Source organism: Rhipicephalus microplus, unplaced genomic scaffold (genome assembly GCF_043290135.1).
Source record: "Rhipicephalus microplus isolate Deutch F79 unplaced genomic scaffold, USDA_Rmic scaffold_303, whole genome shotgun sequence".
NCBI lineage: Eukaryota > Metazoa > Arthropoda > Arachnida > Ixodida > Ixodidae > Rhipicephalus > Rhipicephalus microplus.
Window position 1 is genome coordinate 57,501 of NW_027464872.1, and position 12,500 is coordinate 70,000.

At 60.9% G+C, this 12,500-nt stretch overlaps 2 non-coding genes across 2 annotated transcripts; both read right to left on the minus strand.

Annotated features, from left to right (window-relative positions):
* Positions 1-924: 924 nt before the first annotated feature.
* LOC142793491 (5.8S ribosomal RNA) lies at positions 925-1,077 on the minus strand. The gene has a single exon (XR_012891580.1). It is a non-coding gene; the product is annotated as a 5.8S ribosomal RNA (ribosomal RNA).
* A 1,719-nt stretch (positions 1,078-2,796) lies between these two features.
* Positions 2,797-4,611, minus strand: LOC142793482 (small subunit ribosomal RNA). Its single transcript, XR_012891571.1, has one exon. It is a non-coding gene; the product is annotated as a small subunit ribosomal RNA (ribosomal RNA).
* Positions 4,612-12,500: the final 7,889 nt, after the last annotated feature.

Consider the following 12,500-nt stretch of genomic DNA (forward strand, 5'->3'; position numbering starts at 1 on the left):
GGGTCACATCTTCACAAGGCTGGCAAGCGGCATTCCGCTGCGCGCGTGCGTCGTCCGAGCAGTTGCGTGATAAACGACCGTGTCGAAAGCCCAAACACCGCCGAGGCCAGTCGCCGCCGCCGCAAGGGCAGCCACGCAGCCTGGCGAGAGGCATCGTCTCGTGTAGCGTCGCCCCCGCCCCAACTGGAGTGGCCCAGTTTTTTGAACGGGACGGGAACTGCGAAGCACTTAGACCGACGGCGGACTACGACGAGAACGCCTTAAGCTTCGCCAACGTTTCGCCAACTCGTGCGGGAGACTTTTTCCGCTTCGCGGCAAGTCGTCGCGCCGTGCTCTCCGCATCAACCGCGTACGCAGCGAACCGCAAACGTCGGGCGCAGCCTCCTCACCTCCCTGCGCTTTGCGCGCGAACGTTCCCTGTTCGCGCGGCAAAGCCTGGAGGAGGCACGGCCCCGCAGCGTGTTCGAGCGCCCGGTCTACGGGACACCCTGCTTACTTCGAGGGCAACAAGCGCAACGCAAGGCTGCGATCTCGCGCACTTTGCGCACGGCTGGAGAAGCTTTGCTGGCCGGCTTTCGCTCCTCGTGTTTACCGTGCGTTAAAGTTGCGCGTCCGTGGCTCTCGCAGCTCTTGCGCGCCCGGTCGCAGAGAGGAGTACGCAACCTCGACCGCACTTTCCCTGCAGGCTTCCTTCCGACTCGAAGTCCTGCGGCGGTCTCAACGAGGTGCCACATCCTCAATGCAGTCGGTCGCCCCCGTTTCGGTTGGGCTCTGGCACGACGGTCGCCACCGTCTCGCCCTTGAGTGGCCGCTGTTGGCGCTCGCTGTGAGGTGTTCAGCGTGCTGTCCGTGTTGCCGACGCGGTCAAAACGAGTCGACGGCTCACGTTCCCTTGTGCGCCGAAGGCTCTCTTGATATGTGATCCGACCCTCAGACAGACGAAGCCAAGGGAAGACCCAAGGCCGCAATGTGCGTTCAAAGAATCAGTGCTCAGTGTGTCCTGCAATTCACACCAAGTCTCGCAGCTGGCTGCGTTCTTCATCGACCCGAGAACCGAGTGATCCACCGCTTAGAGTCGTGAAAAAGTGTTTGTTCAATTCCGTACAGTCAAAACCAAACGTTTCTGGCACTCGGCCAAACAGTGGCCAAGAAGGGCGCTTTTCAGCGCACGCTTGGACTCCAAAACTCTGCCGCGCCTTTTTCGGCTGCCGCAAATCGAGCAAACGGTGTGTTTCGGACGGCGTTTCGCTTCCGCTACTTGCGAGTGCTTTCGTGGTCCACCCCTCTATAAATACTCGGGAGGCGTCGAAGCCGGTTCTCCAAGCCGGACCCGTAGGTATCGTTGTGTGCTCGCTCTCATTGGCCCGCCTAACCAGAAAATGCCTGCGGTACACCCATTTGGATAAGAGTGCACGCAGATGCGGGCCTCGACGGCTACACATTTCCTCGGGCGGCCGCCTCCCGGCCTCCGTGGAGCGCGGGATGCACGGTCCCATCGACAAGCCTCTCCCGTTTTTACCGTGGCGTCGCGGTTCACCACGGCGGGCGGGTCGGTCTCCTCCGCATAAAAAGGGGGACCCCCGCTTTTTGTTCCACGAAATCGCACAAGCTTTTTTCGCATCCACGGTTTGCCACCGCACACCAAAATGCCGATCCGGCTGCCTACTTTAGCCAACAGGTGGAGCCAGGCGCGCCGTACTTGCGCGGCACTTCCCACGTCCACCGAAGTCGGTGCCAAGGACCACTTTCGGCGCCGGAGCCGCGTACGAGCCTACTCGAGGCGGAAGAACGAAGCCAGCAAGGGCCTGGCCGCAAGTGCGTTCAATTGTCGGGACGTCCAAGTCCCTCGTTCTTCCGTGCTTCCTCTTTCGGCAAGTCGTTGCGGCACCTTCCCAAAGCGCGCAGACCCGCTAATCGCGACGAGCGCGACGTGGCCGTGCCGCCTTTCCCTCGGCAGCAAGCAAAACGCCTGGCAACGTCGACGCTCCCCTAACCGCGATCTCGCACCGTGTTTCGTGTGGCGAATTCAAAAGCCGGCCGGCGCTGCTGCAACCATTACGGTCGGTACGCATACGCCGCGGAGGGCGGGACGGTCATCGGAGCGTGCGGTTCCTCCATCGAGTACTGCGCACCTCGGCCGTCGCATCGCCGTGCCATGACCGGCCGCGCGTCAACGCGAACCGGTGCCAGCGAGATCCCTCGCCTGCAAGAACCGACCGGCAGCCTCCGTCACCCGAGGACGCGGAGGCGCTTGCCGCGGACGGCGGGACGGTATGCACTGGTGCACAGCGGACCCGTCACATCGCCAGTTCCTTGACCGACCGCCGACGCTTGTGCCGTTCCTCTCGTACTTGGCAGTCGCCGCGCGATTGTCGGGTCTCGTTCTTGCACGCTCGAACGGTCGGGAGGGCACTCGGCTGGCGTTTCGGGAACGCGCAGCCTCGCCTTCTACCGACGTAACCACGACTCGCCGTTCGCGCTCCGCCGCTCCTGTTTACAGTACTAGGCGGTCCCGCAGCGGTCGGGTCGCGCATTTCGAGCGCTTCGAGCCACGGTGCAGTGGCGGGTCGAAAGCCGACCTATGAGTGCGTTGCGCCGTTTGTACCCGCGTCCGCCACCTGGCCGACCGTCCAAGGTCGCGGTGTTGGCGTCCGCTGGGCGCAACAATTTGTCACGGGGTGCCGCTCCACATTCAGGCAGCCCCGTGGGGAAAAGCCGACCCCGCGTCCAAACGGGGTCAGCGGCAGAAAGTGTCGGGCGCAGACGCAGCTGAGGCGCTCACCCTTCACAATCCGTTAATGATCCTTCCGCAGGTTCACCTACGGAAACCTTGTTACGACTTTTACTTCCTCTAAATGATCAAGTTTGGTCATCTTTCCAACAGACCGGCGCAACCGAAAGGCCGCGCCGGACATCGGTCCGAAGACCTCACTAAATCATTCAATCGGTAGTAGCGACGGGCGGTGTGTACAAAGGGCAGGGACGTAATCAACGCGAGCTTATGACTCGCGCTTACTGGGAATTCCTCGTTCAAGGGGAACAATTGCAAGCCCCTATCCCAATCACGAAAGAAGTTCCACGGGTTACCCAGTCTTTTCAGACAGGGATAAAGACACGCTGCTTCCTTCAGTGTAGCGCGCGTGCGGCCCCGGACATCTAAGGGCATCACAGACCTGTTATTGCTCTGTTTCGTGCGGCTAGGAGCCGCTTGTCCCTCTAAGAAGGTTGTAAGGTGCTGGGAACCCCGCACCTATTTAATAGGCTAGAGTCTCGTTCGTTATCGGAATTAACCAGACAAATCGCTCCACCAACTAAGAACGGCCATGCACCACCATCCACCGAATCAAGAAAGAGCTCTCAATCTGTCAATCCTCCCAGTGTCCGGGCCGGGTAAGTTTTCCCGTGTTGAGTCAAATTAAGCCGCAGGCTCCACTCCTGGTGGTGCCCTTCCGTCAATTCCTTTAAGTTTCAGCTTTGCAACCATACTTCCCCCGGAACCCAAATACTTTGGTTTCCCGGAAGCTGCCCGCCGAGTCATTTGAGTAACTCAGGCGGATCGCTGGTTGGCATCGTTTATGGTCAGAACTAGGGCGGTATCTGATCGCCTTCGAACCTCTGACTTTCGTTCTTGATCAATGAAAACATTCTTGGCAAATGCTTTCGCAGTAGTTCGTCTTGCGACGGTCCAAGAATTTCACCTCTAGCGCCGCAATACGAATGCCCCCGTCCGTCCCTCTTAATCATTACCTCGTATTCCAAAAACCAACAGAACAGAAACGAGGTCTTGTTCTATTATTCCATGCAAGTTTATTCAGGCGACTCGCCTGCGTTGAGCACTCTAATTTTTTCAAAGTAAAAGCACCGGCCATCTCGAGGCACACAATGAAGTGCACCAAGAAAGAACCGGCATGATGTTCAGTCCGAGCCGTCGCATCGGGTAGATGCACTACTCGTCTGGAACTGAGATCCAACTACGAGCTTTTTAACCGCAGCAGCTTTAGTATACGCTATTGGAGCTGGAATTACCGCGGCTGCTGGCACCAGACTTGCCCTCCAATTGATCCTCGTTAAAGGATTTAGAGTGTACTCATTTCAATTACGGGGCCTCAAAAGAGTCCCGTATTGTTATTTTTCGTCACTACCTCCCCGTGCCGGGAGTGGGTAATTTGCGCGCCTGCTGCCTTCCTTGGATGTGGTAGCCGTTTCTCAGGCTCCCTCTCCGGAATCGAACCCTGATTCTCCGTTACCCGTAACAACCATGGTAAGCAAGTAACCTACCATCGAAAGTTGATAAGGCAGACACTTGAAAGAAACGTCGCCGGCTCGTGGCCATGCGATCAGCACAAAGTTATCCAGAGTCACCACACAATACGGGCCGAAACCCGATCGATCTTGGTCTAATAAAAGCACCCGTTACCCAAAGGGCTCCAGGCTCACTGCATGTATTAGCTCTAGAATTGCCACAGTTATCCAAGTAGGAAGAAACGATCTAAGGAACCATAACTGATTTAATGAGCCATTCGCGGTTTCGCCTTATTTCGGCATGTACTTAGACATGCATGGCTTAATCTTTGAGACAAGCATATGATTACTGGCAGGATCAACCAGGTAATCGTTCGACTGCGCGTCCGTCCTCGCCCTCGGCGGGCCGGACGCAGTCTGTGTGCGGCGGAGGCCACCTTCAGGCGCCCCAACACGCTTATTTTGCACTCCGAGATGACGGCGTTCGAGCTCGCTACGGCACAACCTTCCCGAAAGACGAGTGGGAGCCGTGCGGCAAGAAGCACGTTCATGCTCGCTCTTTTTCGTTGCATCGACTCGGTCGCGCCGTGCGGGTTGCCCAAGCCCGCTGCACTGTCGGTGGACCGGCCGGAACTAGCAACGGAGCCGAGACTGCAAAGCCGCCAGACGACGGGTCACGCCCGCGTCTTCGGCGCTTTCGCATCTGAATCGCCCGAGGACGACACGGAACACACCTCGATATCGTGGTAAAACGGCACCGTCCGACAACCAGCCCCTAACGCATCAAGCGGATGAGGCTGCAGACGACTGCCGTGGATTCCCCTGGAGCAGACCCGAGGACACGCTTGACGAGGCCGAAGCCCGCCGCATATCAGACACCCGGTCGCTTTCGCGTACGCCGCTCACGAGAACCCCCACATAATAGCAGCGATAAGTACCCAGACCTCCTTGGGCCCTAATACGAGCGTACTCGAGAAAATTTCACCGCGGGTGTGCCCCGAAACGTGTGGCATGTTGAGCGTGCCACAAGTCTACGTCGCTCTCAAACCCGCCGAGGTCGTAGAATTTGCGACCCTACTCACGAAATTCCCACCGAGGATACGGCCGCAAACGTACCGCACCTTGGGTAGGCCACGAGTTTGTGCAACACTACGCTGACGGCACAGCACCGAGGTCGTGCGCGCACGCACGGGAAAATTCCGCCGCGGTTTCTGCCGAAAACGTGAGGCACCACGACTCTCCGCAAGTTCGCGTCGACTGCGAAAGACCGAAGTCGTGAACGACGTGTCCGCTACTCGCCGCCGACACGCTGGACACCAAACGTACAACGACTCGACGGCGTCGTAGAGGCCCACGACGCGGTTTTCCTTAACGACGTCTCGGCGTGGCACCGACAGGTTAGAACGGCCGACCAACGTTCCCTGTCCGCCGTTCGGCTCAGTCGAAGGGCTCGGCGACTTCGGCAACGCTGCGAAGCCGCACGGTGACGCACGCCATGTCCCCATTTTTTTTTTCTTTCTGCGTCTGCCGGGGTGCCCCTATAATAGCAGCGATAAGCACCCAGACCGCCGTGGGTCGCTCGCCCCGGCTGACGTGGTTTTTCGTACTCCTGCGGCGGTCGCCGTCAAGCACGTCCAAATACGCTACTTTCGTGGGCGCATTCACGCTCTTTCGCTTCGCCGGAGTGCCAGCACTCACTCTGCCAAAAACGGCGAACATCCGAGCGGCGGTTCCCACTTTTGCGTCGGCGTCGCAAACCCCGCCCCGGCAGACGAGGTTTGCCGTACTCGTGCGACGGTGGCCGGCGGGCACGTCGAAAGACGCCGATATCGTGCGCGAATTGGCGCACCTTGGCTTCACCGGAGTGCCGCCACTGACTCCTCCAAAAACGGCGAAGATCCGAGCGGCGCTTCCCACTTTCGCATCGGCGTCCCGAACTCCGCCCCGGCTGACGCGGTTTACCGTACTCGTGCGACGGTCGCCGGCGAGCACGTGGAAAGACGCCGATATCGTGCCCGAATCGGCTCCGTTCGGCTTCGCCGGAGTGCCAGCACTGGCTCGGCGAAAGACGACGAACATCCGAGCGACGGTTCTCACTATTGCGTACGCGTCGCAAACCCCGCCCCGGCAGACGCACTTTGCCGTACTCGTGCGACGGTCGCCGGCGAGCACGTAGAAAGACGCCGATATCGTGCCGGAATCGGCCCCGTTTGGCTTCGCCGGAGTGCCAGCACTCACTCGGCCACAAACGGCGAACATCCGAGCGGCGGTTCCCACTTAGCCGTCGGCGTCCCGAACTCCGCCCCGGCAGACGCGGTTGCCGAGCTCGTGCGACTAGCGACCGCGAAGCCGTCTCGCGACGCCGCTTTCGTGCGCGGCTCCCACTGCGACCTGGGTCACCCGAGGTCGACGAGCAAAAAAGAATGTCGAAAAAAAATTTTTTTTTTTTTTGCGTCTGCCGGGGTGCCCCTATAATAGCAGCGATAAGCACCCAGACCGCCATGGGTCGCTCGCCCCGGCTGACGTGGTTTTTCGTTTTCCTGCGGTGGTCGTCGTCAAGCACGTCCAAACACGCCACTTTCGTGGGCGCATTCGCGCTCTTTCGCTTCGCCGGAGTGCCAGCACTCACTCTGCCAAAAACGGCGAACATCCGAGCGGCGGTTCCCACTTTTGCGTCGGCGTCGCAAACCCCGCCCCGGCAGACGAGGTTTGCCGTACTCGTGCGACGGTGGCCGGCGGGCACGTCGAAAGACGCCGATATCGTGCGCGAATTGGCGCACCTTGGCTTCACCGGAGTGCCGCCACTGACTCCTCCAAAAACGGCGAAGATCCGAGCGGCGCTTCCCACTTTCGCATCGGCGTCCCGAACTCCGCCCCGGCTGACGCGGTTTACCGTACTCGTGCGACGGTCGCCGGCGAGCACGTGGAAAGACGCCGATATCGTGCCCGAATCGGCTCCGTTCGGCTTCGCCGGATTGCCAGCACTGGCTCGGCGAAAGACGACGAACATCCGAGCGACGGTTCTCACTATTGCGTACGCGTCGCAAACCCCGCCCCGGCAGACGCACTTTGCCGTACTCGTGCGACGGTCGCCGGCGAGCACGTAGAAAGACGCCGATATCGTGCCGGAATCGGCCCCGTTTGGCTTCGCCGGAGTGCCAGCACTCACTCGGCCACAAACGGCGAACATCCGAGCGGCGGTTCCCACTTAGCCGTCGGCGTCCCGAACTCCGCCCCGGCAGACGCGGTTGCCGAGCTCGTGCGACTAGCGACCGCGAAGCCGTCTCGCGACGCCGCTTTCGTGCGCGGCTCCCACTGCGACCTGGGTCACCCGAGGTCGACGAGCAAAAAAGAATGTCGAAAAAAATTTTTTTTTTTTTTTTGCGTCTGCCGGGGTGCCCCTATAATAGCAGCGATAAGCACCCAGACCGCCATGGGTCGCTCGCCCCGGCTGACGTGGTTTTTCGTTTTCCTGCGGTGGTCGTCGTCAAGCACGTCCAAACACGCCACTTTCGTGGGCGCATTCGCGCTCTTTCGCTTCGCCGGAGTGCCAGCACTCACTCTGCCAAAAACGGCGAACATCCTAGTGGCGGTTCCCACTTTTGCGTCGGCGTCGCCAACCCCGCCCCGGCATACACGGTTTGCCGTACTCGTGCGGCGGTGGCCGGCGGGCACGTCGAAAGACACCGATATCGTGCGCGAGTCGATGCTTCTTGGTCTCGCAGGAGGGCCGCCACTCACTCCTGCAAAAACGGCGAAGATCCGAGCGGCGCTTCCCACTTTTTCGTCGGCGTCGCAAACCTCGCCCCGGCAGACGCGCTTTGCCGTACTCGTGCGACGGTCGCCGGCGAGCACGTCGAAATACGCCGATATCGTGCCCGAATCGGCCCCGTTTCGCTTCGCCGGAGTGCCAGCACTCGCTCGGCCAAAGACGACGAACATCCGAGCGACGGTTCCCACTATTGCGTACGCGTCGCGAACCCCGCCCCGGCAGACGCGGTTTGCCGTACTCGTGCGGCGGTGGCCGGCGGGCACGTCGAAAGACGCCGATATCGTGCACGAATTGGCGCTCCTTGGCTTCACCGGAGTGCCAGCACTCACTCGGCCAAAAACGGCGAACATCCGAGCAGCGGTACCCACTTAGCCGTCGGCATCCCGAACTCCGCGCCGGCTGACGCGGTTGCCGAGCTCGTGCGACTAGCGACCGCGAACGCGTCTCGCGACGCCGCTTTCGTGCGCGGCTCCCATTGCGACCTGGGTTACCCGAGCTCGACCAGCAAAAAAGAAGGTCGAAAATTTTTATTTTTTTTTTCTGCGTCTGCCGGGGTGCCCCTATAATAGCAGCGATAAGCACCCAGACCGCCGTGTGTCGCTCGCCCCGGCTGACGTGGTTTTTCGTACTCCTGCAGCGGTCGCCGTCACGCACGTCCAAATACGCCACTTTCGTGGGCGCATTCGCGCTCTTTCGCGTCGCCGGAGTGCCAGCACTCACTCTGCCAAAAACGGCCAACATCCGAGCGGCGGTTCCCACTTTTGCGTCGGCGTCGTAAACCCCGCCCCGGCAGACGCGGTTTGCCCTACTCGTGCGACGGTCGCCGGCGAGCGCGTCGAAAGACGCCGATATCGTGCGCTAATTGGCGCTCCTTGGCTTCTCCGGAGTGCCGCCACTCACTCCTCCAAAAACGGCGAAGATCCGAGCGGCGTTCTCCACTTTCGCATCGGCGTCCCGAACTCCGCCCGGGCTGACGCGGTTTACCGTACTCGTGCGACGGTCGCCGGCGGGCACGTCGAAAGACGCCGATATCGTGCCGTAATCGGCCCCGTTTGGCTTCGCCCGAGTGCCAGCACTCACTCGGCCAAAAACGGCGAACATCCGAGCAGCGTTTCCCACTTTCGCATCGGCGTCCCGAAGCCCGCCCCGGCAGACGCGGTTTGCCCTACTCGAGCGACGGTCGCCGGCGATCACGTCGAAAGGCGCCGAATTCGTGCACGAATCGATGCTTCTTGGTCTCGCAGGAGGGCCGCCACTCACTCCTGCAAAAACGGCGAAGATCCGAGTTGCGCTTCCCACTTTTTCGTCGGCGTCCCGAACTACGCCCCGGCTGACGCGGTTTACCGTACTCGTGCGACGGTCGCCGGCGGGCACTTCAAAATACGCCGATTTCGTGGGCGCATTCACGCTGTTTCGCTTCCCCGGAGTGCCAACACTCACTCTGCCGAAAGCGGCGATCATCCGAGCGGCGGTTCCCACTTTTGCGTCGGCTTCGCAAACGGCGCCCCGGCAGACGCGCTCGTGCGACGTACTCGTGCGACGGTCGCCGGCGAGCACGTCGAAAGACGCCGATATCGTGCTCGAATCGACCCCGTTTCGCTTCGCCGGAGTGCTGCCAGTCACGGCGCAGAAAACGGCGAACAAGTGTTTTTTTTTTTTTTCCTAGAATTTGTGTTATAGAAGGCACATTTGATATCGGACGATAATTTTCAACTTTATCACGCGCACCGATTTTCGTGTAGAGGTTTGCAAGTTTATGGGAATTTCTCCACTTGGAATAATGCGATTTAGTAGTACTACGAGAACTTCATGGATGTACTCAAGGGTACGGGGCAAGTCAGTTACGTCAACACCTGCAGATTTTTTACACTTCAAACTGAAAATTGTTGGTTGTGAGTCCTCGTGTGATATTAAAGGCCGATTCGCTAACACATAGAACAAAGAAAGAAAGGAAGAAAAAACGCCCGCGCTCGCTCAAGAAACCTGGGTTCGCAACAAGTGGCAACAACAAGCAACCGAGCGAGTGCGCCAAAACCCGTGGCGGCCGAACAAACGCGAAGTCCCAACCGCGTCAGCCGGGGCGGCACGGGACAGGAAAAATCACTTCAGCCGGGGCGGCGGGGCACCGAATAAACCTCGTCACCTCGTCGCAGGATAAAAGAGGAAACAAAAAGTCTAAACAGCGTCTGCTGGAGCGAATGCGTAATAAAACAACAACAACAACAAAAAAAAAAACACCCGCGCTCAAGAAGTCTGCAATCACCACAAAAGGCGACTGTGACCGAGCAGCGTCAGCCGGGGCCGTGCGGAAACGGAAAAACCGCGACTACCGGGGCGTCGAGGCACCGAAAAATCCACTTCAGCCGCGGCGAAAAAAAAAACAAAAAGAAAGACGGAGGGGGGGGGGGGGAACCACGTCTGCCGGGGCGAAGGAAAAAAAAAAAACGCGTCTGCCGGGGCGAGCCCGGGTGCGGCACCACCGGGAAAACTGTGGCAAACAGACATGGCGATCGAGTGAGTGGGCCGCCAGCCAGGCTCAGCCAAAAAGTGCAAAGTCCGAACTGCGTCAGCCGGGGCGGCAAAAACCACGTCAGCCGGGGCGGCGCAAAAAACCGCGTCTGCCGGGGCGGCACGAAACCGCGTCAGCCGGGGCGGCGCGAAAACTGCGTCAGCCGGGGCGAAAGAAAAAAAAAAAAAAACGCGTCTGCCGGGGCGAGCCCGGGTGCGGCACCACCGGGAAAACTGTGGCAAACAGACATGGCGATCGAGTGAGTGGGCCGCCAGCCAGGCACAGCCGAAAAGTGCAAAGTCCGAACCGTGTCAGCCGGGGCGGCAAAAAACCGCGTCAGCCGGGGCGGCGCAAAAAACCGCGTCTGCCGGGGCGGCACGAAACCGCGTCAGCCGGGGCGGCGCGAAAACTGCGTCAGCCGGGGCGAGCCCGGGTGCGGCACCACCGGGAAAACTGTGGCAAACAGACATGGCGATCGAGTGAGTGGGCCGCCAGCCAGGCTCAGCCAAAAAGTGCCAAGTCCGAACTGCGTCAGCCGGGGCGGCAAAAAACCGCGTCAGCCGGGGCGGCGCAAAAAACCGCGTCTGCCGGGGCGGCGCGAAAACCGCGTCTGCCGGGGCGGCGCGAAAACTGCGTCAGCCGGGGCGAAAGAAAAAAAAAACGCGTCTGCCGGGGCGAGCCCGGGTGCGGCACCACCGGGAAAACTGTGGCAAACAGACATGGCGATCGAGTGAGTGGGCCGCCAGCAAGGCTCAGCCAAAAAGTGCTAAGTCCGAACTGCGTCAGCTGGGGCGGCAAAAAACCGCGTCTGCCGGGGCGGCACGAAACCGCGTCAGCCGGGGCGGCGCGAAAACCGCGTCTGCCGGGGCGGCACGAAACCGCGTCAGCCGGGGCGGCGCGAAAACTGCGTCAGCCGGGGCGAGCCCGGGTGCGGCACCACCGGGAAAACTGTGGCAAACAGACATGGCGATCGAGTGAGTGGGCCGCCAGCCAGGCACAGCCGAAAAGTGCTAAGTCCGAACTGCGTCAGCCGGGGCGGCAAAAACCGCGTCAGCCGGGGCGGCGCGAAAACCGCGTCTGCCGGGGCGGCACGAAACCGCGTCAGCCGGGGCGGCGCGAAAACTGCGTCAGCCGGGGCGAGCCCGGGTGCGGCACCACCGGGAAAACTGTGGCTAACAGACATGGCGATCGAGTGAGTGGGCCACCAGCCAGGCTCAGCCAAAAAGTGCTAAGTCCGAACTGCGTCAGCCGGGGCGGCAAAAACCGCGTCAGCCGGGGCGGCGCAAAAAACCGCGTCTGCCGGGGCGGCACGAAACCGCGTCAGCCGGGGCGGCGCGAAAACTGCGTCAGCCGGGGCGAAAGAAAAAAAAAAAACGCGTCTGCCGGGGCGAGCCCGGGTGCGGCACCACCGGGAAAACTGTGGCAAACAGACATGGCGATCGAGTGAGTGGGCCGCCAGCCAGGCTCAGCCAAAAAGTGCCAAGTCCGAACTGCGTCAGCCGGGGCGGCAAAAAACCGCGTCAGCCGGGGCGGCGCAAAAAACCGCGTCTGCCGGGGCGGCGCGAAAACCGCGTCTGCCGGGGCGGCGCGAAAACTGCGTCAGCCGGGGCGAAAGAAAAAAAAAACGCGTCTGCCGGGGCGAGCCCGGGTGCGGCACCACCGGGAAAACTGTGGCAAACAGACATGGCGATCGAGTGAGTGGGCCGCCAGCAAGGCTCAGCCAAAAAGTGCCAAGTCCGAACTGCGTCAGCCGGGGCGGCAAAAAACCGCGTCTGCCGGGGCGGCACGAAACCGCGTCAGCCGGGGCGGCGCGAAAACCGCGTCTGCCGGGGCGGCACGAAACCGCGTCAGCCGGGGCGGCGCGAAAACTGCGTCAGCCGGGGCGAGCCCGGGTGCGGCACCACCGGGAAAACTGTGGCAAACAGACATGGCGATCGAGTGAGTGGGCCGCCAGCCAGGCACAGCCGAAAAGTGCTA